This window comes from Bactrocera oleae, chromosome 2 (assembly GCF_042242935.1).
Source record: "Bactrocera oleae isolate idBacOlea1 chromosome 2, idBacOlea1, whole genome shotgun sequence".
Taxonomy (NCBI): domain Eukaryota; kingdom Metazoa; phylum Arthropoda; class Insecta; order Diptera; family Tephritidae; genus Bactrocera; species Bactrocera oleae.
This window is the reverse complement of record NC_091536.1, coordinates 96,380,319-96,408,242: the sequence shown is the minus strand read 5'-3', so window position 1 is coordinate 96,408,242 and position 27,924 is coordinate 96,380,319. Positions and strand designations below refer to the sequence as shown.

General features: G+C 32.6%; 1 non-coding gene across 2 annotated transcripts in view; it reads right to left on the bottom strand.

Annotated features, from left to right (window-relative positions):
- Nucleotides 1-2,777: 2,777 nt before the first annotated feature.
- The window catches only part of LOC118679917 (uncharacterized), a 61,184-nt gene continuing 36,037 nt past the window's right edge, over nucleotides 2,778-27,924 (bottom strand). Inside the window, exons 1-3 of one of the 2 annotated variants that reach the window (XR_011394872.1) lie at nucleotides 27,012-27,544; nucleotides 19,480-19,543; nucleotides 2,778-3,139 (exon numbers count right to left, since the gene is read on the bottom strand). This is a non-coding gene — a transcript (uncharacterized protein). Of the gene's footprint in view, nucleotides 3,140-19,479; nucleotides 19,544-27,011; nucleotides 27,545-27,924 lie in introns of those variants that run through there. The other variant, XR_011394873.1, reaches the window with a different exon arrangement.

Here is a 27,924-nt window from a genome sequence, read left to right as displayed (position 1 = left end):
GTGTATATTTCCTGCAAGCAATGTACACAAACCCAATCACATATAATTTAATATGTGCTTACTCGCCGGGAAATTCATTTTCAAACCGCATATGACGCTCTCGAATACGCACTTGTGCGTCGAAGGAAATTCATTTTATTTTAGCCGACGTGCACTCAGCATCCAATATTCGCACGTGTACCGTTGAATTTAAGTGTGCAGTCGTGTGTATGTGTGTAAGAGCTATTTGCTGTTTTCACATGTTTATTTTGTGTTGGAATCGTAAATTGCTGTTAAGTTATGTAACTACCAACAACAAAAACCATAGCACTTTTAAAGCTGCTGGAACTACATGGATTTACTGAAGTTATGGCGTTTTGTTTCAGAGTACAACTTAGGTGTCCCACAAACAGGTGAGTTTGCCAATTTGAGAAACCATTCAAGCAAGAAAGTTCACAAAATTTACAAGTGTTGAAAATCGCAATTACGAACAAGCAAGAAATTGAAAAGTGTTATCATATTGTTGCGAAACGAGTGTTGTGGTTTATAGTAGCCATTTAAAAGTTGCTACGGTTTACATTTTCAATTCTGTTACAAAATATTATTCTATGTTTACTTGTATGTATGCATATATGCTGATGGTATATGATAATACATATATATGTTATTTTAAAGGAGAAACAAGTCACATAAATGCTTTGGTAACATTTTTAATTTCAATATTATTCATCTATTATTTTATATCAAACGAGAGCCATAATTCAATGAATTACTGGAAATGCTAAGGAATGTAACTTCATAGTGTTCTTGAAATAAGTCAGCAAAAAGAAAAATAAACTACAAAACTAGTACTTTTTAAACAAAAAGATATATGTGTAAAATTAAAACAAAACAGAAGGACGCCAACGTTCTCTAACTATCGCCAAACTCTTGCAATGTTTCCGGGGTCCACAGACAGTGCATCGTGTTGTAACTTCGACTGCGCTCACGTGTGGCAGAAATTTCACATGTACAAATAAATTGACCACGCACAGGTGACTGCTCACATACTTTCGTATTTACAAACAGATTTATCGCCAAAAATTCATAAACTAGAAAGTGCTTTCAACATAGTGCACCACAAGTTTTAAACTTCATTTAAAGTGTTGTTATCATTATGGAACCCTTTATTTATGGAGATGAGTAAAATATACTAAGAAAAAAAATTTCTCAATATTCTGTAATATACTTAGGTATTAGGTAGTATTCCGTTAAAAAACTTGATATTCCATTGCTTTGTATCAAGTAATAGTCGATTATGAAGTCAAGAACAAATTTTACGTAACGTTTTTAATCTTTAATCTAAATCATTATTATTTAAGTTAACTGAAGAATGCTACGATATTACAATATTTGGCTAAGAGAGAAATTGGCGAATTCTGTGGGTATTTTATAAAATTATTTGAAGTGTGCTAGCATATACTTGTATGTAACTTAAAGGAGATTATTTTAATGCAAGAAAAATCAATGACATGAAAATATAATTTTAGTCGGTGTCTGCAGGTCAGTAAGTCAATCTGAATCATATTCTTCTATTACATTTACAATTACAATATGTGTACATTCAGGCATATCTTCTCCTATTTGTAACTTTCTAAAAGTTTTCAAATTTGTTCAATCCTTTTTGGCGGTGTACCATTTGATGTACAAAGCTCCTGACTAACTGCAGGCGCTTAAAGAGATATGTGCATAAATTATTTTCCGGTGTAGCATAAATTTATGTCTCATGCAAATTTTGACGCTTTTAATTACAATTATATTTTAATTTTATTCATAAGCTCACATACATATACATAGCTATTGAAGTAGTAGTTCTCCAGTTTAAATGCATAGATGAAAATATTAAAAATGGGAAAATCCTTAACATACTACAGACTTATTACAAATGCGTAAACGTGTTAATAAAATACGGATGTAAATAGTTTAGGAAAACTAAAAACACGCTTTTAAAGCACTTGAAACTAAATATTGGAAAATACTTATAAATCAACTGACAGTAATATATGTTCCATGCTCGATATACGAAAAATTATTTCTCACAATAATACAAGTATTTTTCGGTCAATATTACTGCCAGTTTAAATTATTTTTCCCCGTTAGATTGAAGTGAAGCATGTTTTTTTTAATTATTTTAAACTATTAATTTGCTTTCGTATTGTATTAACATGTTCACCCATTTGTAATAGGTATATGTTTTTATTATGAGAATCTTTGTTTTAAAATTTAACAAAAATTTGGCGCGGGCTTTATTTCTTTCTTTCTGAACACCTCATACCACCTGAACACCTCATATCTAGTATTTTCGACATTGACCTTGCGTATCATAGATTTCAGCATCTCCTTTGTCTTATCGTTTTCGTATTTTATAAACGGTGAGCCAGGCACATTAGGCATATTAGCGGCGTTGGGCATTAGTTCGGCCTGCTGCATTGACTTGGCCAACAATGTGTCTTGACCACGTCGACTGATTATTCGAGAAAGTTTTAGGCGTGTATGCGCCGGTCCATACACGTTCAATTCCGCTATGGAGTGCATCGGTTCTACGATTGGCGCTGGTTGAGCGCCGGCCATTTGCATCTTTGTCAAACTATTCGGTGAGGCGAATTTCGCCAGTTCGGACGAAATTTCATTCATACACTTCATATTGACTGGTGTTGCTTTCCCACTCTTGCGAGTTAATCGACTTGCGATCATCGCCGAAGGCTCGCACATTACGCGCTGCATGTGCCATACTATAGCTAATGACGGAGCGACGCAAATTGTCACTACGGTTGCAATTTATGACTAAAAACTGCGGATGACCGTGCCAAATCATTGGTCCGTTGCAATAGTTTCGCTGCAGCATGTGCTGGTGTCCCTTCTGCTGTTGTTGTTTGCCGCGCTGTTAAAATTACATCATTTACTTGATTTGCGACGATTACATTTCGCTTTTTCAAGGTTGTTATCAGCGGTTACTTCGAGCCGATGGAGGTATAACATGAACGATGTAATGAATGACGACTAACGCTATTGCCAGCTATTTCCCCGCTGCTATTCGGTAAGAGTGGCAGGGAAGAGCGCTGTAGTTGTGGCTTTGACTCTGAGAGCGGTTGAGAAATCTAAACTGTCGAGCTAAAATTACCTGCGAAGGAGAATGGAAGACACTTTTTAATTTAGTAAGTTATAAAGTGGGAAGATTTCATCAATTCTTAAATAATCAATGGTCTCTAAATATGAGAACAGCCGGTCGCAATGCTGAAGTACGATTATAAAACGATGAGTATTAAAAGTTTATGTTTTTGGAAAATTAAAACATTTTTGCTTTAAGGTTAATAATATGAAATGAGAAATATGGCTGTTGATCTAGTGATGAAATGGAAGTGGTTCTGAAAATATGAGGCGTGAAGGGTTGATCTAAGTCGAAGTGAAATTAGTAATGGAAATTAATCTGGTGAAATTAATGGGATAATTGGACGAAATATATATTTGGATATTTCAAAACAGAAGTGCTAAAGAGATTTGTAAGATGACAAAGGATAAGAAGAGTTGAGATGAGAAGAAATGAAATTATATGAAATTCAATTATTTGAAATGGGAAGATAATGTAAATTATCCACTGCGATGAATTAATATGACATAAGATTAATTTGGGACGAGGTGAGATTACCAAAATAATATACAGAATATGTTTCACCGTCTGCATATAATAAAAAGCATTTCATTTGGCATAAACATGCAACATTTCTCCTCACTCGTGCCTTTCACATATCCGAGTACGCTCCATTAAACTTGTCTCACCTTAAAACCAGCACGGAATTTGTGACTTAAGATGTTGTACAGCAACTGATTGATGCAGGTCGATTGGTAATACAGCATACCGGATGTGAGGTCGACAGCTTCGAAGTTATCTTTGAACAGCTGCGATTCAATGTACACGCTGATGACAAACACAGCCATCAGATGTTGCGCATGGAAAGACGCCCAGCAAAGACAGAAAGCCACTGCTACGTAATATGTGAAAAGGAAAAGAAAGAAAGGGAAAGTAAAAACACAAAGAGAAAAGAGAATATACGAAAAAAGATCAAGGTAAATATATTTGATTAAAATTCATTTTTTTCGAGACAAAAAGAGAAATGTTGGTATAAAAGAAGGATCTGCTCCAAATAAGTAACAAGTGTACATAATTTGGCAAGCATAACTCCATACGAAGTTTTCCCACGTGATTTGGCAACATAAACAAAAATAACCAATCACATCAGCAGCTTTCCGCTTGACTGTCTGCCTGCTAGAGTAAAATTTGCATTTATTGATGGCACAGGTGTATCAAAGTGAGTACTTTTCACACACCTTTTGTTTGGCTTTTTAAATTGGTTACACGTCTATTTGTTGAATTTCGCTTCGCGTGCATAACAGCGCCTATATGCTGCGTATATGACACGTACAATGAATATTGAGAATGATCGACTACTGCTTCATGTGACATTAATCGACTTGAGCTTGCATGATTAGAATGATTTGTAAGCCTTTGATTGAAGGCATTTGGGTTTGTTTGTTTTGCCGAATTTGCTTGCTGCTTGTGCACCTGACTTTCACGGTGATTGTGAAGGCGTAATATTTTGTAGTGTGTTCTAAAAATTTGAAAGCGTTTCGCGGCAATTAATCACTAAGGCCGTACAATCAAACTGAGAAAGGAAAAAAGTTATGAAAGCAACATCTAAAAATAAAATCGACAGCTACTTCTTGTAAAATACATTAAGGTTAATTGTAAGCAAGAAATAAATAAAACTGCTTAAAATCGACGTTTCACGAAATACCATCGTGTTCTCATGAAATTTTCACTCATAGCAAGCTTTCTCTCAAGTCAAGCCACAAAACAACAAAATAGGACAGCAATCGAGATTCTCTAAGTGGTTGAAGTACATATCCACACTATACTATTATTGTGTAGTGTACCAAAACTAATTTCATCAAATTTGTAAAAATATGCGTGAATATATTTCATGCCATAATTTGATAATGAGAGTAAAACACACCTGTAAAAGAGTCATAAGCAGTTGTGACCACATTTCTTTAAACAGTAAGTACTTTGTTAAGTTTATATACATGCATGTGTGTAATGCTCGGAGTCGTGGCAAATTTATGACAAGTGTGCATATAATATTAGTATTTATTTACAGCAATATAGAATAGACGTTACTTAAGCTTAGGTTGCTTTAATATTATTCACAAATACTTTTATAGCTTCTGCAAAGCTTGCGTTATCTTTTTATTATACAAACGCACATGGAAGTAAACATAAGCATATCAATCACTGTAAATACATAAACACATATATACGTATGCAAATCTTCGTGAATATAAATATTTCAATTTGATTGAATTTAAAACGACAGGCGCAAAAATTTACTCGGAAGGATTGTCATTTAATCATTTGTACTGATGAACTTCATCAGAAGCACCGGGTGGTTCAGAGGAAAGACAATAGAGTGAGGGGATATTAGTCTCGTTGGTATCAGAAGTGGCCTCCTAAAGGTCTAGGTGCCACTATTCCTATCTACCAAAGATATGAGTATGTTTATCACGGTTGTATACATATTCGAGTATGTTTGCATAATTTTTCCATCGAATCAAGTCACAAATAAATTATTTGATTGTATAACCAAGTGTTTTCAATATTATTTGTGAAGTAGTTGAAGTGTAAGGCTTTATCTTTTCACTCAAAAATTGTCGTCAACAAAAATGTTAATTGCATTATTTCCTCTTTCAAGGCCCAACCAAAACGAAGTTTTCCACAAAAAATATCTCAAATATTAAAACCTCTTATGTAATAAAACCTATCGTGAATAAAACCGGAAACTTTTCTGAATTGAGCAACATCTCAAGAGTTACTAAAAAGACTATGTAATGTTTGAAAAAGCTGTTATGTAAAATGTGTATGATCAGTAAGTTTACAAGGCGGGACTTTTGAATGCTGGCTTTACGTGATTTAAAAGCTAATGGACAAGACTGGGTCCAGCAGAAAGTGCAGATGTTTATGTTAACCTCCAGCGCGTATTATTTTTTAGAAAATTTTTGTTTTTGGAAATATGGCCTCTTATACATATTTAATTGATTTTCGAACCCCAAAAACTATATAGCAGAAATTATTCATGTCTCTGCGATAGGGGATGTTATACTTGTAGTAAAATATGTATTTAAAATCGTATTTGGCTCGCCAGTAGCTCTCACACTACTCTTTTCCTACATCTTTAAAATCACAAAGAATTGATTTCCTCTTCTTAATGAAATGTATATGTTTTCTGGCTTTTATCGAGTCGGGTTTCGAGGTAGATCCATATGCTTGATCCCATTCTGAACTTATTTGTAAGTAACTTTCATATTTTCATACATTTTGTATTCATAAAAATTTTATTAAAATCATTTGTGTAACAAATAAAACTCACGGTACAGCAGCAACATCAAATCCAACACAGCCAAGTTGATGAGATAGAAATTGGTCGCGGTATGCACAAATTTATTATGCGATATAATGATGCATGTTACGAGATTACCCAGTACACCTGTCAGTAAATACCGTCGGGGTTCTCCGCCGAGATATTCAGAGTCTGTCACATAACAGCAACTGCTGTAGGTCCGCCACGGAGGATGTACGCTTGGCTAGCGTGGCCAGTTAAGAGCGCCAAAGTGCATGGGAAAACATGTTATTTAGCTGACGAGGAATATGTTACGTTGTATGTTTTGGTGCTGAAAAATTGTTGGTACAAAGTTTAATTTTCTTTAATAGGAGTGCGAACTTAGCTGTAAAAAAGTAAAAACAGCGTTGTTTGGTGCATAATTCCACTTCAAGTTTATTTTTACATGCAAATAATGTGTCTCATATATTAAAGGTGCTAAGGATATATTTTATCTTGACTGTGCCTGTACTTTTGCCTATTTGCCGTTTGTCAACTGCGTCAAGCAGTCAACTTTAACAAAACCTATGTGTTTGCTTTGGCTCTTATCCTAGTCCATTTTTTTACAAGTTTTCATACATTCCAAATGTTGTAACTTTAGTACCTAGAATGACAGCGAGAGCTAAAGCTAAAAGTTCACGAAACATCTGCATTGCTTGTACGGCAACTCACACACACACATCAACAATCGAATGGAGCGGAAACTCGTAGAATTTTAAATGGTGTTCCGTTGCATTGTAATGCATACTGCGCGGTTATAAAACAAAATTACGAACATTTATAAACACTTCGTCCTGTTGGAGAAAGAAACAACCAAAGTCAGCGACAATAATTTACGCGTTGAGTTTATCGGATACACCCTCACTGTAGTACATTTGAAGCTAGTCTAGCTAGTTAATGTAGAATTGAAGAATAATGGAGTACAAAAAGAATAATAGTCTAAATGTTTTATTAGTTCTCTCATCGATTGATTGAATTTCTGCATTTAAACAAATTTAGTGTGATTTTTGTAGGCAAATCCGTAGTAAACATCTAGGCACATATGTATATACCTTGCGACCGACGAAAGTTTCCGGAAATTGTAAATAAAACACAAATTTTTTAATCTTAATCAATCTTTATTTTGTAGCCTTCAAAATATGCTCCTTCTGAAGCGGAGCACATATTCCATCTCTTTTTCCAATCATCGAAACCTGCCTTGTAGGTCCGGCTCTGGGATCGCCTTCAGTTCCCTCTGCGAATTTTCTTTTACGGCCTCAATCGAATCTAAACGGGTTCCACGGAGTGGTAAATTGAGTTTTGGAAACAAAAAAAAATCGCATGGCGCCACATCCGGTGAATACGGTGATTTATCGATGAGATTGATCAAGTTTTTGGTCTCAAAATGATTCATTGTACTCTGTAGCAACATGTTGTACATTAAGACCAGAAATTTCCCGGAAATTGTTTTCGGAATATATAGTTGTACATACGAGAGTAGAATTAAATTCAAAGAGCAAAAAGTTAATCGCATCTAAAGGTGAAAACTGTACACAGACATCGCAGAGGGATGCATTTTGAGACATTATAAATTACGAAGAGTGCTTTAAAAAGAATGTTAATGCAATAACTATTAACTGTTACACTTTCAAGCTCGTGTGTATCTTGCTGAAAGAGCATAATTTGTATGTAACAAATTAAAAAGTTTTTAAAGAGTTTAATTGAAATCATAACTTGGATTCATAGAGGCCATTTGCTTTGATTAAATATGTGTTTGAATAATAAAAACATATGAGGCGAAATGTGTGAGGAATATATAATATATGCATATTTACAAAGATTTAATTAATTTATCCTACATTTGAAATTAACACACTTTTGACAGTGATTTGTCAGAGAAGAGGCTGCAGATATGTCGAATATACTCAAATTAGCTTAGAACTTGACAAATAAATGGACTGCTTTTTCCCCCGTGCATGTATATCTGTATATATGTTTATGTACATATCGGGTTTTCCAATAGTGATAATATGATTTCTAAGTGTCGTTTCAGCCTTTTTAAATATGTCAATATCATTTTATCATATTGCGAGAAAAGTTTGGAGAATCGATAATTTCAAGAAACTGTAACATTAAATGGCCTCAAAGAAGTTGTGATTTAACACTATTAGACTACTTATTGTAAGGTTATTTGAAATCATTGGTCTTTAGCAATAAACCTGATTCAAGTTATAGAAGTCAATATGGAACGTGCTATTTATGACATACGACTTGATTTAGTGGAAAAAGTACTCGGAAATTGGGTTCATCGAATTCGCCTTTGCAAAAGAATTTGTGGAGGTCATTTCAATGATGTTATTTACAGAACTTAATTTTATTCATGGGAAGACTGTGACCAGAAACGGCAAAGCAAAAATAATAAGTTGAAAAGAACGGCGCGTGTCACAGAGCAAATATCACTTAACGGTTATTTGAAAGCATGAGACCGCGATTTAGCAAGTTGGATGTATTTTGACATATATATAAAAACACATAAATACATAAATAACACAAAACGTATTTAAATTTATTTAACATATTTATTTCAATGCTCAGGTTCACCGTTTTATCAAGAAGACAGAATATGCAATTCACTACTATAAGCGCATTTCCAAGAAAATTGAGTTTACAGAAATGACAATCAGTGCAACAAAATGCGGTTCTTGGTGCATACATTTTAATTATTGCTTCTTAACCCACACAAACATACAATGGCGAGCAACCATTTTTAGCTCGTTTCTACTCACTCAGTGTACATATGTATATATATACTATATATTATATTTCTATTATTAAAAGCAATAAGTCATAGCCTATGGCAAGCGAAGCAAAAACTACATTTTAAATATTAACATTTCAATGATAAATTAATTAATTTTAGGGATTTGAGCTAAGCACAAAGTAAACAATCAATCTATTTCCCAGCATTGCTTTTGCTATGAACCACTTTATTGTTATATAAACAATTTTTATTATATAACAATTTTAAATGGAACTTTATGAAAATGCTGACCGCCGCATCTAAAACAAAATGGCGCAAGCGGAAAGCAAAAAGTAGACATCGCCAACATAAGATTGGAAAATTTAACCAATTACATGTGAATATTAACCAATAAGCAATCAAGAGTTAGCATATGCCAAATCAATACAGAACTCTAACCTTTAGATCAAAATAGAGCAATAAACACGTAAAGTCGTAAAAGAAATGATATTCAAGTTCAAGGATCGCCGAAATAATGAATTAGCGCGAAAAAGCAAGACAACATATTTCGTGCGTATGTGTGAGTGAATTAGAGTGTGGGAAGCTGAAAAATTACCCAATATATAGCAATTAAAATTTATTAGTCTATATTTAGTGGTGTATGATATACATAAATACAATTATGTATATAATGGCTATAAATCTCAATTTCTCTGCTTCTTTAGCGGCAACTATACGCACTAGGAAATGATGTAAACAAATCTCTATTATAATTCTTCAATTCCCAAAATTGTGTCGCTGTTTCAAAAAATATTTCTGCATATCTTATTCCACTGCTATCCTAGCTTTCGTGGAAAATCCAGAAAAAATCCTTATTGATTGGTTGGTAGTAAACATACTCGTACATATAATATAGATGGATGGAGTTAGGTCTTGCGCTCTTGCCTTGGCTTGCTGTTAACTCTTTATGTGAAAAAGATTATGAAAGTATCAAATGCAATAACACAAAATTGAATTTCTGTTAAACACCATATTTATTAATTTAAAGACGTAAGTTTAAAATGTTCTCAGCGGTGATGCATTACTTCAACTTCTGCTTTTGGCCCCACAAAACAACATTTTTATAGCGCAAAATTATAAAAAAATAGGTTCCTCTAGTGATTTCCCTATTTTTTTCACTTTCATAGGTGTTTTAACTGCTTGCTGTACATTTAATAAATCGTCTTTGGCAAGGCTTTAACAAAATCAACACACATAAATATATATACTCGTACATACTTGTATATGAGCAAGACTAGAGCTTAGTTAATTTCAAATCATTAGCAGTTGCACATGCTCACTAACTTTTCGCCAACTTTGCTGATTTATCGTTTTAATCGGAAAAAGTTAACGGATGCAAGCACGTTTTAGTAGCCAATCAGCAATAACAAAAACAAGCTTACTACTAAAGCAACAACTTTAACAACATTTTGAGATGTCAGCGATGCGGGCGGAAGCTTTGAGAAAAACATGAATAAATTACATAAATTTAATACGTATGTAATTAATATGAATATAATAAATAATTTATAAATACTTATGAGTTTCATGAAAAGAGCGCAATAAAATTCTATTGGTGATTGGTTTCAACCCGATAGATCCGCATATTTGTATAACTAATGACTCGTTTTCAGATTAAAATCATGTGTTTGAAATAATTGCTAATAAATGGGCTGATTTACATATTATATATTTACTCTGCTATACATGCATGTGCATACGTTGCAAGCTCATAGCATATTTTGTATAATTTATTTTGCTCGTGATGTCTGTTTCAATGCCACTGAAATATATCGATTGATGCTAATGAAGTTTGTGATTTGTAATATGTTAGAAGAGCTCTACGACTACACGAGTGAAATTCGAACATGTTAGTGAAAGGAATACTAATTAGAGACAATCGAACCTTGTTTATCAAATAAATAACAAAAAATTTTAAAAATTTTAAAACATATTTAGTTTAATACCAAAATAAATAAGATTATTTTATTTAACATAGAATAATGCAAACACCTCTAATTCTTAGGCAAAAACTCTTAAATTTGATATATTGGGTAGTAGTATCGCTACTATTTTGTGCAAGCGGTGGTAAAAAAAATATTAGTCAAATATTTTTAAGCTATTGCATAGCTTTTACCGCGTGCTTTGAGCGCGGGGACTGAACAAGAAATTCCGTAACGGAAATAAAGCTAACGCGATCACAAAGTATGCGCAAATTTTTGCATACTGTTAGGTGTATTTTCGCATATCTCAAGCGGAACAAATCAATTTAAGAGCAGGGTGATTCAAAATAATAACAATTACAATTTTTTTTAATGGGTATTTCAATTGAATCATCAACGGTAATTAATTTCGACTTATCTTGGCTGGCGATTTCAACATCAACTTGGAAAAATTTAATTTGAAAATGAATAATGATCGACAAGAATGCACAACAAAATATGAGACCACCATTGACATGGTATTTTCCAGATATTTAGAGAATATCAAGTCTCAAAGTTATGTTTTTTTTATTTCAGTTACAATAAACCTGAAACTATAGGTTTATAAAAATTCCTGAATAACCTACATGTATTGTAAGATAATAAAAATATTTAAAAACAAGTAAGGAAGGGCTAAGTTCGGATGTAACCGAACATTTTATACTCTCGCAAAGTCAAATAGTATACTCGTTTGAGATTTCTTTGTGGATTGGCTGATATTTTCGGTAGAAGGTCAACTATAGGCACTGGGGTCCACATATTTAGTACTTAGGGGCTTAAACAGTTTTGGTTCGATTTAGACAATTTTTGGCCACAAGGTGGCATACTTTAATCGCATTATTCACGCAAAGTTTTATCCCGATACAGTCATTGTTGCCTGATTTGCATAGTGGAAAGTGAAATAATCAGATGGAATTTAAAATGGTGTTATATGGAAAGTAGGCGTGGTTGTAGTCCGATTTCGCCCATTTTTGCACTGTGACATTGAAACATGAAAAGAACGTTATGCACCGAATTTGGTTGAAATCGGTTAAGCAGATCTCAAGATATGGGTTTTCACCTAAAAGTGGGCTGTGCCACGCCCACTGTCTAATTTTGAACGCGGTTCCTATAAAGTCATCTCATACCATCCCAGAGATAAAATTTAATGACTCTGGCGTGTTTAGTGCTTGATTTATCGCGCTTTTAGTAGTTTTTAACAGTACCGTTATATGGGGAGTGGGCGGAGTTGCCATCGATTTCAACTATTTTCACACCGTCAATAGAAGTGCTAAAAACATTTGCTTCCAGTGAATTTTGTTATTATAGCATTAGCGGTTTAGGAGATATGCACATTAAACCTATTAGGGGCGGGACCACGCCCACTTAAAAAAAAAAAAATTTTAACTGCAGATGCCCCTCCCTAATGTGATCCTGTGTACCAAATAACAGTCTTGTATCTTATTGCGGAGCTTAGTTATGGCAAGTTATTTGTTTTTGATTAATGGCGTTTTGTGGGCGTGGCAGTGGTCCGATTACGCCCATCTGCAATACCAACCGTCTCACGGTACCATGAAACATGTCTACCAAGTTTCATAAAGATATCTCAATTTTTACTCAAGTTAGAGCTTGCACGGACGGACGGACAGACGGACAGACGGACAGACGGACGGACAGACGGACGGACGGACAGACAGTCACCCGGATTTCAACTCGTCTCTTCATCCTGATCATTTATATATATATAACCCTATATCTAACTCGATTAGTTTTAGGTGATACAAACAACCGTTAGGTGAACAAAACTATTATACTCTGTAGCAACAGGTTGCGAGAGTATAAAAATATTAATTTTTTATTTATTCAAAAAAAGAAAAAAAATTGTTTTCTTATGGGTCATCACACTCAAAAACTGTAACTTGAATTAACATAAAATAAAAAAATAAAAAATGCATAAAATATAAATAAATAATTATAATTGCATAAGTTGATAAAAAAAATGCTATGCAATAGCTTTACCGCGGCAGTCCGCGAGTGCCACACGTATCTGTATCTATTATATTATGTATGTACATCTGTACAAAAGTGAAACCGAAATTTTCCACTGAGTGAAGTTTGAATTGTTAACACGACCAGAAATAAATCATCAAAAGTACAACAAATACAATAACAATACAGTAGAAATAGAAGGCTTTCCTATAGAATATAAATCATGAACCATAAAAAATTTGTCAGTGTTTTATGCGAATATGAGTAGATAATTAACTGGTAGCCAGTACTAACATCTAGCCGACTTGAGTAGCTGATGTATTTACACAGCTTGTTTTAAGTATAGGGTGCTGAATTTCATACAAATTTTGGTATAATAAATATGTGATGTGATGAGTAATTAAAACTTTGTATATGAGTACTAAAATTTGAGTACTACGTACTAAACAATGTCCACATATAATATATGGTAAGTGTATATATATAATATTATAAGCGTTAACAATTAATCTTTCTAAGCTTCAGCAATTAAGTGTCGTTATTGAAATTGAATGCATTAAAAATGAATGTGAAATACAAAAAGCGACACTTGCATTGATTCTTTAAGGAAGAAAATTATATATGAATAGATAGCAACACCAGACGCTGAGAAATATTTTGAAAATTCCAAAATACATTCAAAGATCCACTTACAGCTTAGTAACTTTTGTTGAATTAAATTAATGTTATTTTGAATTTGAAATTTCTAATTATTTTGCAGTTAAATGTAATATGCCTGATAACTGGTTATTTGTTTAAAACGTATATATATATGTAAGTTAATATTCAGCCGACTTTAATTGTATGAATTTTTGACAATAAAAAAAATTAAATTAAGAGTGTAGGCTTATTTTAGTGATACGTGGCACAAATTAATTCAGCAAAATGTGAATGACTGTGTGTGAAACACTTGTGGTCAAATGCACGCAAGAGAAAATAAAATATGCTAATATAATTTGACACTATAGTGATAGATTGTAAATAGAACAACGATTAGTAATCACCAATCGTTACGCCACTTGATTTATGTATATATACAGGGTGCTCAAAGTTTACTTATAGCGTTGTTACTTATTCGCATTTGAAGGAAATCACACAACTTTAATGCTTTTGTTAAAAATTATTAAATAAAAAACCCTTTTTGAACCTTGATGGATTAGAGAGATCTTTCTTGAACTAAATGTGAATTTTTACGAACTAAAATTGACGTTTTTAAAAAGCAGACTGATCAGGTGTAGAAAATATCTTGAACATCTTCCAGTTCAGTGCCACATATCAGAAAAATATGAATATAAAATATAATATTTAGCAAAAAACTCATTTCATCAATTTTATCATGTGATTGCCTGAACAGGGTATATTAAGTTTGCCACGATGTTTGTAACACCCAGAAGGAAACGTCAAAGACCGTATAAAGTGAATATATAAATGATGAGCATGACGAGCTGAGTCGATTTAGCCGCGTCCGTCTGTCTGTTAGTTTGTCCGTCCATCTGTTCTTCTGTATATATACAAACTAGTCCCTTAGTTTTTGTGATCCCGTCCCGTTCTCCTCTCACCAAGAAGCTGCTCATTTGTCGGAACGGCCGATATCGGACCACTATAGCATATACCTGCCATACAAACTGATCGATTAAAGTTCTTGTAAGGCATCTTTTGTATTTGTGAAGGGTATAATGGCTTCGACGCGACCAATTAACTTTTTTTACAGTTTTTAATGATTTCAATTCAAATACACTGATTTTATTCAAAAAGTCTCCTTATCATTAGAAATTAATGAAAATAATCAATAAAAATAGAAAAAACCATGCACGATTTTCTGCATTAGCATTAACAAGTGCGTACATATTTTCCCCTATTAATACTGATTCTTTGTGAGCCATGGGACTTTAAGTTAAACCATTCATAGGAATAATATGGGTGATAGAATGAAACTACCAGTTAGTAAACTTGTGTAGCAAAAAGTGCTTTAAATTGCTTGAGTGAAGCACACACATGTACTTAGACTAATATGCACTCAGCATGTCTCCCTCAATTTCATCCCAACGCTTTCAGTTCTTGCTTATCTTTAAATATCCCCTAGCTGCCAACCATCTACAACCGTTACAAATCTCATTAAAAGTTGACTTTATCTTCTACATAATTATACGTGGAATTGCAATGTTGCAACTGTCTGTTGACAACTACGGTAATGGCCTCCGAGGTGATTAAGTTCATAATGTACAGTTGTTTGGATTATTTAGTCGGCACACATCTTCAAAGTGCAATATCTTACGCTCAAGTAAGCACATATGTAGTTTTATTGTTAGAAATACTAAAATCTTCCGTATTGTTTTGTTATTGAGAACGTAGTGGACTCTAAAGAAGGAAATTGTTAAGTGAAGCGTTGAGGGTTGAGGTTTAAAGCCATATTTAGAGCGTATAAGATTTGTTAGTAAAATTAAATTCTCATCTAGACAAATACTATGCACTTAAAAAGTTAACGAGTTAATCAAATACCGATGCTATTATAAGCAAGTTTACTTTATAATATGAAATCATATAAGATTATTTCATCAAAAATCATTTAACAGTCTGTCTATGGGCATATAAAGTAGAAGCTTCCAATTTCACAGTGGTCTCAATTTTATTGCTTTATTGACCGTCTTTTCGAGGCAATTAATTAGGAATTCACATAGTCATGTGATTTATTCAAATGTGTAGACGCAACAAATCGATAGTGTCTGGCAGCAAAAACAAACTTGTCACGATACTCGTACGTATAAAAAATTTACTAAATTATATGCTTATATAAATTTATGAGTATAATAAACGACGCTGATTTGATGCTTTTAAGAATAATTGCATTTTTATTGTCATCCTTTGTTTGATGTTTATTTTCACACTGTAGCCATCAGCGCAAATAAGTGTGCATACTGAAGCGTACACACATTTATTGTACATAAGGTCATGTGAAAAGTAATAGAGACATATTGACATATGCCATACAAATCCAAAGAAAACAAATATCTCCATTAATTTCTGAGTAACCTTTTTATTTTAAAAATACTAATGTGCTTTCTATCAAATAGTAAAATAATTGGGTCGAATTCGATTCAGTTTGAAAAGAACAAAAACTCTTTCCAACGCTCATTTCATTTTATGCTGTGAAAAAAATTAGGAACATTTACAAACATTGAATTTCTATTTAAAAATTTTAATTATACATTATTTTAAACATTATTTTGTATTATTATTATTAGTATTTGGTTGTTCTATTATTATAAAAAGAGAAAGGTAGACACAGATTCAACCAATTTATGGCATGTGGCCTGCGGTATCTCATACTTCCTTTACCAGTGACCAGAGGACATTTTAATTAGTTCTTCTTTTTTACCCCTCAAAGCTACTTTCAGTCTCGCCACATATTCTCAGTTTAATTTAAATCCCAGGATAGAGCAGGCCAGCTTAAAGTGCTAATGTTGTTATCTGAGAACCATTTTTTAGCCGCTTTGATTTGTGATTTGGGTCATTGTCTTGCTGGAACATCCATCCATGCGGTATATTATATTCAGCACAAGTAAACATCACTTCACCTAAAATATTGCAATAAGCAGCTGCTATATGCTCAATCTGATATGTCCGACCTATACCATGGTAAGAAAAGCATCCCCAAACAATTATGTATTCTCCTCCATGTTTAATAGTTTTAGCTTTGTTTTGTGTTTTGAATGCGGTGTCCATTGGTTTTCAGACATGTTGGTCACGACAGTCTAAAATATATAACATTTAAACACATACCCACCATTTCTTCACTGGTCAGTTGGCATGCTCTTGAGCATATCCAGGTATATATATGTAACTTTATACATATGTATATATTATATTATAAAAAAGAAAATTCCTAGAAAAAAATTTTTTTTATTTAACATCTAGACTTACTTTTAAAGAAAATTTCGAGTTAAAATTTTTTTTGGACAAAAATTTTTTTTTTTGGTTTAAACTCTTCACATTTATATAAATTACCGAATTTGACGGTTTTTGTCTTGTCATTTAATACTTTTTTTTTAAAACTACAATAATGGCCACACAAAATTTGTTATGTTGATAACTTTTAATTGGCCAGAAAGAGGACTCTCCGCAGCTTCTAGAACACTTATAAAAAATTTCTAGCGAAATAAAAGTTTTAACTCGAAACATTAAATGTTATACAATTTTTTTTTTCAAAAATCTTTTTTCTCCACCCTAGTATATATATAAGAATGTCGACATATAAGCACGCTCTAGGAAAAGAATGAAAAATGTGCTACCTCGAGTTTCATAAATTTTTGAAGACGAATTTCATCGTTTCTGTTTTCGCTTTTCTTTTTGGTTTTACTGTTGATTTGTATGTTGAAGTTACTCGTTGACAATTTACTGCAACAACTTTAAACTTGCAGCTGACTAGTGTTCAAATAGTGGCTGCTGCAATACTTCGTCGTGAGTGATTTCTCTGTTTATGCGCTTTTTTCAATCACTTGCATAAAAGAGAACAATATTTTTGAATTTTGTTTATAAATATATATAATTTTCATTATTATTCAAATGCATTGTACATATATGTATTTGAACAATTAATGCTTTTCCGTTACGATTTCTATGCGATGCGCTCAAAGAGCGCCACTGAGGAGAAGTCTACCATTATACTCATGAATCTATTTATTAAATCTAATTATTTTAAAAGTTTTAGTATTATTTCCAGTTTGATTGGCACTATTTTTATATTTATATATACTGGTGAAGATGTAAGCTTTCCCTAAGCAACATTTATACACATTTAAAAATATTATTTTTTTTTTACTTTTTCTCATGTTTAGTGTTTCCACTTGGCTAAGTGGGCATTTATCAAATTCTAAGATTATTTATAACCACATCTAAATACAGCACAAATTGTTATATTTATTTAAACATAAAGAAGTTAAAGACACACAAGGAAGTTTATATTCGTGGGCGTTTAAGAGTTGGAAGTAGTTTTAGTAATATTTCCACTTTAAATAAAATAAATGTGTATAATAAATTGAGATAATCAATTATTTCATAAAAAAAGGAATTCTATGCTGTTTGAATGATAAATTGCACACATTTAAAAAATAATAAAATGAAACATATCACAAGCCTTGTCGAAATAGGAACAATTTACAAAACTTTGCAAATTAATGGCTCACCCAAAAGAAATAACTTTTATCACAGCAATCTGAATGAAAATCTGCTGTTATTTTGGCCAAAACCCTAAGGGTTAAAAGTTTGAAGCATTAAATGCAACAAATAAATATTTATATATTTACATATAAGTGGTGAAAGCGCTTGCGCAAATAAAAAAATATGCAATAAAATTCGAAGGAATGAAGTATAAATTGCGACTGCAATCTGAAAAGAACATACAATTTTTTTCATTCAACTTGCGGAAGCTCGAAATAATCATGAAAAGAGAAAAATGAACAAAGAAGCGGAAAAAGGATTGAAAATATAACTAACAGCCGGCGAAGTGCATAAATTATTAATGAATGGCGAAGGAAAATGAGTGAAGTCATGTAAACATTAAAGGACATGAGAACGGAAGGTGAATGAATCAAGGCGAATGTGTTTAAGGCAACTAATCGAGATTTGGTATGGTGCGATTTGTGAAATCATGCATGCTTTCACACACTGTTGACTGGGCATTCGAGTGTAAATATTTTTCATGACTTAAAGAATGAAAATTGGTCAATTGTTGCTGTGTGTTGTTGCAAATAATGATATTATTCTTCGCAGGCGTAAATAAAATATGTAAGATAAGAAGCATGGTCTTTTGTGGTACGATGATTTCAGCTATATTTTTGTATAAAATATCAAGTATCGATTAACAGAATTTCTTATACGATATTCAAAACCCATAGAAGTCTCTTTATAAAATATATTTCTAAAAATTTCTTAGTTCTAACGCTGAGAAGCTCATATGGAATGTCCAAACAAAACTTTCGATTCCAAAATAAGTTTGAAATTGGAAAAATCTTAATTGATTGTATATTATTATTTTTACTTAACGTATTTCGAAATGTTTATTTACGCTTAATTTGTTTTTCTTGTGGGTGCAATGAACTAATTTAATAACAATACGCACTGTCTATAATTCGCAAACAAAAATTAAATACATATTAAACACTCAAGTTTGCACAACACTCAAAGCAAAACAGAAGCAATTAAAGTTAAAAATACTTAAAGGCCAATGATACAATTTGAAAAAAAAGAAGAGCGAGAAAATTATTTAAAATATTTTATTACATACCACCGGCTTGTCCGCGTCACTTCGCATGAAATGAGCAGCTGCAAACAATTTCTCAATTGTGTACCTTAAAATAAGGACAAAGGAGAAGTATTACTTTATTGAGATCACAAACTTTTTGGGTATTTGCTAGCCTTCCTAAAATGCAATTGTTTTTGTTTTGATGAAAAATACTTTATGAAGTGCTTAAAATATTGTTGCTTTAGTGTATTTGTTATATTTTGAAATTTTAGTAATGATTATTAAATTATTAATAAAGCGACAATCAATTGGAGCCTTTAACGGCATCAAAATCTGACACAAAAATCGTTTCGCACTAAGCTCCAGAATACGATCGCAAATTGAATTGAATGATTACAAAAAAAATACGATTATAATTTGTTAATGAAAAAAATTGCGAACTATAAAGAAATTGGGAACGTACTTAGATTATAAGGCTTAATGCAAACAAGTAAGGAAGGGTTAAGTTCGGGTGTAACCGGACATTTTATACACTTGCAACTTGCAAGATTCAAATCCCGGAACATTCCTTCAAATATTGGTAAAACGTTATATTAAACAAGTAAGGAAGAGCTTAGTTCGGGAAATACCTTCAGGTGCATAATGTTTGTTAGAACAACGTGGGCATCGCAGTGCTGCGATTACGTCCAACTACGAACTCGCTCTGACTTTTTTGCCAAAAAATACGTGTACCAAGTTTCTTTAGGATATCTCAATTTTGACTGCTTGCAGCTTGCACGGACTGACAGGCATTCGCATCACAACTCGTCTCGTCATTTTCATTATTTAAGTATATACATATATATATAAGTACATATCTATCTCCATTAGTTTTAAGTGATACAAACAACCGTTAGGTGAACTAAACTACTGTGTTGCAAGAGTTTAAAAATCGCTAACCAAATTCTCTTTACATAAAAAAAATATCTAATTTTGCAACAAAAAATTTTGTCTGACTTTTTTTATAATAAAACAAGATTTAAAATCTATGTGCTCAAAAACAACTAAAATGGTTTTTCTTACTGTATGAATATTTGTGTGTATATGTATATTATATTTATTGTCTTAATAGTTGTTTTATCATTGTCACAAAATAACATATTTATTTAAAAAAAATTAAATCGCTAAAAATTTATTAATTACACAAAAAATTTTAATGCACACACATACATATTTATTTCGCAAACGATTGAACCACACATTTTTAAATCACTTTATTTGAGCACACACATTTAGTGTTATTAATTAGCAAACCGCACTCACTTTCGCCATTATTAAAGAACGAAAACTTTTAAAAATTTAATTGCTCTTAGCTAATTTGCTGCTTTGTAATAAAATAAATATTTATTAATTCATTGTTGCTGTGGAAACGAAAAACTTATAAAAGAGAAATGTGGAAGTATTATAAATTAAAATTCAACACGCATTAAACGGCAACTTTGCATATTTATATATATAACTTGTATAACTTTGCATTTCCTTTAGTATTTTACGACAATATAACAGCAATGGAACTGTATTAAATAACAAATGTACAGGAAATGTCAACATTAACCTTGACATTGGTGGTTAATTCACACGGCTACGCACACACAAGAGTCTTCTGTGGCATGCCATATACTATTATTTAAGTAATATTTCTCTGTTTTGCTTGCAACACCAACTCAAGTGAATTCTCGTATATACACTTTATTTCTTTAAAAAATAATATGGAATTTCTTAATAACTTTATTTATTTTTCTTAACGGTTATTTTATTTAAATATTTCTTCATACATTATTAGTTTTTTTATTGCTTATTATTTTCACAATAAATTTTGCCAAGTATTTTGTTGATCATTGCATTGCACCTCCAATCTGGGTGTAAATAGATACAAATAAATAGTTTCACTGTTCGGAAGGCCCATTTTTAACACTTCGTATAACGGTAAATTTCTGTTTCAGCTTTGCATATTTAAACATACTATTTTTTTTTTGTCGCATGTCTTTGTAGTTTATTGTTGTTGTCTTTTAAAAACTCAAACGAATGGTTTGAATATCTGTAAGGTTTATGGGTGACAGGGCATATACATAACAAGTTGAGAATCTAAACAAGCCTAGCTGGCAGTTGCAGGTCTTTATACGAAAGTGTTGTCGAAAATTTGCATTTTTTGAATTTAAATGCATTATGCGCGTTTTAGTTACTTTATATAATATATTTGTGGCGAAAACTGGGTTTATTCAAATCGAAAGCTCCTATGATCTAATTCGTTAACAACTTCTTCAAGTGAAATATCAGGTATATCGATATTCACATAAGCCTATAAATTTTTAAACTGTATTTAAGTTTATATTACACAAGTTGTCATTGTCATTGTCACAGCTTGAGCTATTTACTCGTATAAGATTGAAATGAGAACCTGCCACGAAATAATGTTTGCTACGCCATATTTAAGTTTTCATTGCCTATATAAAGTACCCACAGCAAATGCTATCTACAAAAATTTGCAATGCTTGAAATAATTTAAAGTATTTCTCTTATATAACCTTTGGATTTTAGCAATTGAAACATTTCTTTTTTATCCAAAACAATATTTCACTTGTTTTAATTAATTTTGAAGTCACAATTAATAAAAATTAATTCGTTCACTGAACTTTCTTTGGGAACTTCCTTCAAATATTTATTTTTTATTTAATTGTAATGCAAAAAATTCTTTTTTGAAAATTAATTGCAGGAAAATATCCAGAAAAAGGACATACTGCACCACATTTCACCATCAAAATCATATTCCCAACTTTCTAAGAAAGATAGCACTTTTTTAACAAAAGTATGTCAAATAATTTTAACTTTTTCCTCTTTTTCAAAGGAGACGTAAAATAGCGCAACATTACGGTCAGTAATTGGGAATGGAAGCAATTAGTTTTAAACCTTATGCCATAATTTTTTGTACAATGATTTGTTTGTGTTTCAGGCATTATCAGATTCTCTGAAATCAGATATCATTTAAGAGGTAATGTTTAGAGGACAGCACGAGAGATAATTTCACCTGTAACCTGTTTATTTTTGTGGCATATCTATAGCTTCTACAATAGCACTTTGCTTGACGCTGACATTTTAAGGATAACAAAACTCCACCCTCAAATTCGAAATTTTTTCTGTTCCGCCTTTGCACGCACTTTTTGTAAAATCTGCGGCATTCCAATTTTTCATAATACTGCCAAAGTCATGCAGCTGTATATCAACTGGCTGACAGCTGTGCTTCTGGTAGACTCCTCTCCCAATGTCAACAGCACTTTCAGATTATTTCATTTGAATTCACATTCGTCGAAAAAGTGAAAAGAGCAACAATAAAAAAATACCACAAATGTGCTAATCGCACGATTTTTCAGCAGACAATCGGGGGATCCAGCACTCCACACCTCTTGCGTTGTCTGTCTGTGTCTTGCATAAATGAATATGTTATTGAGTGCACTCATTTTTTTCCACCGGTTCCAGACGGTATAGATATTAAGATCATATGGTGCTGCGCCAAAAACAAACGATATTTGATTCGATGCTCTTTTTTGCCAAAGAGATAAGACGAAGTGCTTACGCAGCATTGTGGAGTTGTGTGATACGAGGGTTACCTTATATACAACAAATGCTAATTATCGAAAATCTCTTTATTTTATTTTTTAATATTCTCCATTTAGATCTATACACTTTTGCATGCCAATTGTCGAAGAACTTTGGCCACTCTGATTGTGGTGTCTGCAAAACCTGCGTTCTGAATGCATCAAATGCCTCTTCAGGTGTCGAAAAGCGTTGCCCTTTTAGTTTATCTTTTACGTATGGGAATGGTGCCAAGTCTGGACTATACGGCAGATGACTCATAAATCGATGTTTCGAGTGCTCAAAAATGCAGTTTTTTCAGTCAATTTATGAGAGCTCGCATTGTTGTAGTGAAGAGTGATTCGTCTTCGGCAGTCACTTTTCTTGATTTTTTGAAAGACAACTGGCAAACCAATGGTGATATACAACTCAAAATTTACTGTTTTGCGTTATTCTAGTGATTTGTTCCGACCTGTCCAGTTTTTCAAAAAAACCAGCCCGTTTGCGTGGGAGTGCTTCGTGTGCGAACAACTTTTATTGGATTCGGCTCACCTTGAAACACCTATATAGTCGACTGCTGTATTCTTTCAGGCTCATACACGTAAATCCACGATTTATCACGATGCCATAGAAGCGTTTCGAAGCAACGTTATCGTATTGTTTAACATTTCTCTCGACCGACCGACACAAGCCTTTTTTTGAGCGATTGACAAATTCTGTCGGATTCAAAATGATCGCGAAATATAAAAGACAACCTACGTATACATGCACATTCAAAATGTTATCGAATTCCAGTTGAATGAGCACACAAAGCGAGAGTGTCGGAAAGTCTAATTAATTCCAAGCATTTGGTGCCTGTTGGCAATTTCATGGCACGCCCACTTGACTTAAGCGATAGCAGTTGTAGCTGTAGTCACATAAATTTGAGCACCGTACACTGCGTATAGCTTGTTAGACTATATATTTCAGGGAATTTCAGTTAGGCACACAAGCTCACACAATGTCCCGCAGGCTCATAAATAACAGTTTTCGCGTTTGATAGTTATTCTTGGTATTGCTGTTATTGTAGTTGTTTGTTGTTGTCAATGTTATTGTACAAGTTTTTGTTGGGTGCCTGGTTTGCATGCTTTTGACCAAAATTACCAAAAGCTTAAGTGATTTACACTTATTTGCTTGGTTCTCATTCAAAAACACATTTTAACTTGTATCTTTGTCTGTCCATGATTCAATGGTATTTATACAATGGTGGTTTACCTTGAGATTATTTACCCGCAGAGGAAAACTTCATAGAAAAGCCGAAGGGCAATTACATTACGATTTCTTTTGGCTTACGAGGTTTTTAATTCAATTCGAAAAGCCACCTCTCTGATTTTCTTTACTTTTTTTCTACATTCCTCATAACATCATTGGGTATTGGCTGGGATTGTGTATCGAATAATAAAATTCGGTTGCTGGCCAGAAGGGAGTACTAAAGTATAATAAGCACTTGAGAGAGTGAATAGGTGAGTAGAAGAGTGAGTGAGTAAACCAATTCACACTTTAAATGTAAATAGCAATTCTAAGGCTGATTTGAGAATTTATTCTGACAGTAAAGAAATATACGATTTCCCTACGATTCTTTCTCTTTTTCACAGTTGTTTTTTAAACATGTGTTATATCAAATATATTATATTATACATATAAATATGCCGACCTATATAATTACATTCCATCAATTTTACTCTCCGTAAGAAATTGAGGGTTAGCCTTGAAAAGACGAATGTAAATTGGCAAAAACTTCTATTTCTCTTAAAACAAGAATGTCAAAATGCATTCGCGTTAGGCGTCACTAATCGGCAATACTTAATTACACAACAGTTGTTATTTAGATAAAAGAATTATATTCTTTCACTTCAATGCTACAGGTATTTATGCATATACGTATGTGTAAGTTTATCAGAAACTTTCTCTAACTGCTTGACTCACACAATTTGGTTAATAAATACATACATATGTGGCACATCGAGAATTATGACCACAGACAGTGGCTCACTCAAATATATGCTGCGCCTAATTGCACACTACGCTTGGTTAATGTAATCCACGACATAACTTTAGCCATAATCATTATTCTTTCACTTGCAACCATACATTCTCCTAGTTATTTACTTATTTTGGTTGTCAAACTTAATTAATTTCTATGAAATAGATTTATATGTAAATATGTGTATGAAGGCATATAGAAGGAAACGAGATGCTGAAGAAATAAAATTAGCACTCGCAGCTTAACGGTTAATAGCAATGTTTTACTACTCAAGAAGGCCATTTCTTGTACTCGTATATAGCCATCATACATAATATAAATTCGCTGTATGTTATGTAAGCAATAAATGCGGTCAATACCCGAAGGTCTGCTACAATCGGACTATCCCACATACTCAGAGTGACTTTTCTGTGTTATTGTTCAGCATAAGTAAATAAAAGCATGAGTAAGCAGAAGCAGAGTATTTCATAATTCTTATGTTCTGTTGAGCATTAATTTCTAAATATCATTCTAAGGAGAGGCCTAGCATTTAGTTTATTTCAGTTTCATTATTCAATTATCTCTTTAACCCTTTCTTACAAACTCACTTTTTAAGTGCAATGAGTAATCAACTAGTTCTTGTGTCTAAGTACAGCTAGTCCTTATTAGGAGTTTAAATAAAAAAACAGAAAAACACAGTTTTTTCTATAACGTATTCGTTGAAGTATATAAAATTCCATATAAGAAAATAATCGCATGCGAGAATTTTGTGGCATTAAAATTTCATATGCATATATAATATAACAAGAAGCAATAAAGCAAAAATTTTAGCACTTTTGTTTGAAAAAAATATTAATTATATTTTCCTTAGATATTTAAGAAAAATGGCAATAAGATATTTATATAATTTATTTTGAAATTATTTTATGTTTTTGAGCTAATGTTTGGAGAACTTATTTAATTAAATTTTTTCTACAGATAAACATAATGCTAAATCTTATATCATCTACCAACATTTGTGTGCCATACACGCTCAACTCAGACACACACACACAGCAACAGCTAGGTTAAGCTTTAATTAAATTGTTGCGAAAACCAGCTTGGCAAGGACTTATTATCTTTTTCCTTTCCATTTTGATTGTTTTGTATGCACATACATGCACACATACATAGATGGCATGAAAAAGCGTTTGATGGTACTGACGAAGTGAATGATGTTTTAGTTAAACCCTAATGATCCGTGTAGACTCTTTTTTGTTTTTAAGTGAATATAATTTATTCTGTTTTCTATTAATTTCCTTTTTTCATTTTTTGGTATTACACCGGTTATCTTTTTTATACTTCATTTAATAAATGACTCAATTAAGAATGTATTTTGTCTATTTTTAGGAGCTTAATTCGCAATAGGTGTCATAGAGATACCAAAAAAAAAAATTTTTTTGTTTATTCTAAATTCTATTTAAACATAAAACAAGTGATGTTAAGGGTTAATTGCATATCTGAATAACCACACTGATTATCCACTGGATAGCATGAATTTACGATTTTTGCAGGCTTGAATTTTCTATTCCACCATCCCTGAGCTGGGTGATTTCAATTTTTAGAGAAACATTCCTCGAATTGTTCACAAGACATTGATTGATAACGCACGTTTTGATGGATAGTACTTTTCTAGGAAAAGGTAAACACAATGAAAGCGATCAGTTTCATTCATTCATTCAGTTTTTTTTCTGTTTCAGAACACATTTCTTGCGCATCCATTTATTTTGCATTTCATGTTGTCTTTCGTTATCTTCTCTTATATTTTATTGGCAATTTTTTTAATACGCAATCTGGCAATGGATTAAATGCCCATCTTGGCATCATTTTGTTGTTTTGAAACTTACGTTTAAAAAAACCTTTTTTTTTTATTATTTTGGTGATTGTTTTAAATAAAAATATCATGATATAATATTAAACTAACCTTTCAGCAATTGATAACCATTAAGTCACGTCTTTCGGAATATGAAACTGAAGCTGGAAAATATTTGAAAACTGTTTAAAATTCACTTTTTCATGTTTTAAACAATTCTGTATGGAATTTCCAATTGTTTATATGATCCACAGCTCACACCTATTTGTTGTTAGTATTCATATTTTAATAATAAATAATTATATTATGGAACACCAACGGCAGGTTGGCAAACATGACATACAAATCCCAAAAATAACTACATTTTCCTTTAGATTCACAAGCAGTCGCTAACCTGTTTATAAATTAAAATTTTTACAACTTTTGACTTGAATTTTTCTGAATTTTAGCGCAACAATTAAAACGAAAATATGTAATTTGGTAAATTCACATAAGGTCGCTAAGGACACGGCCAATTTAAAATTGTCGTACGAATGAGTAAAGTCCGGCCGAGAAATTCAAGTAGAAGTCCTCTGCTTCTTCTTCTTATAACACATCTGTATTTATCGCATGTGAAATATTTTCCGTTTGACAGCTCTGCAAACGACCGGCCACAGAATCAGACTATAAGCAAATAAGCCAAACGAATGACGAATGCAGTTTATACAAATGCTACGCAACGACGACAGTTGCTGTCGCTGCCGCTGTTACTGCTACTGTCGCTGTCTCTGCTACTGTCGCTGCCGCTGTTACTACTCCTGCCTCTGTAGATCGTATGCAGCAACGGTATCAGGATGGACGGCAGCGCAGACGTTGACGCGCAAATTCGGTTTAGTTCAGAAGAGCACAATGCGGCAGCCGGCAAAAAGATAAACAAACCATTTTTTGTAATAATTTTTGTTTCGTGTTGTACTTATTGCCATTCTTGCTACTTGTGCTCCTATCGCCTAAGTTCACCTGACAACCACAGCCTTGCCATACTCAG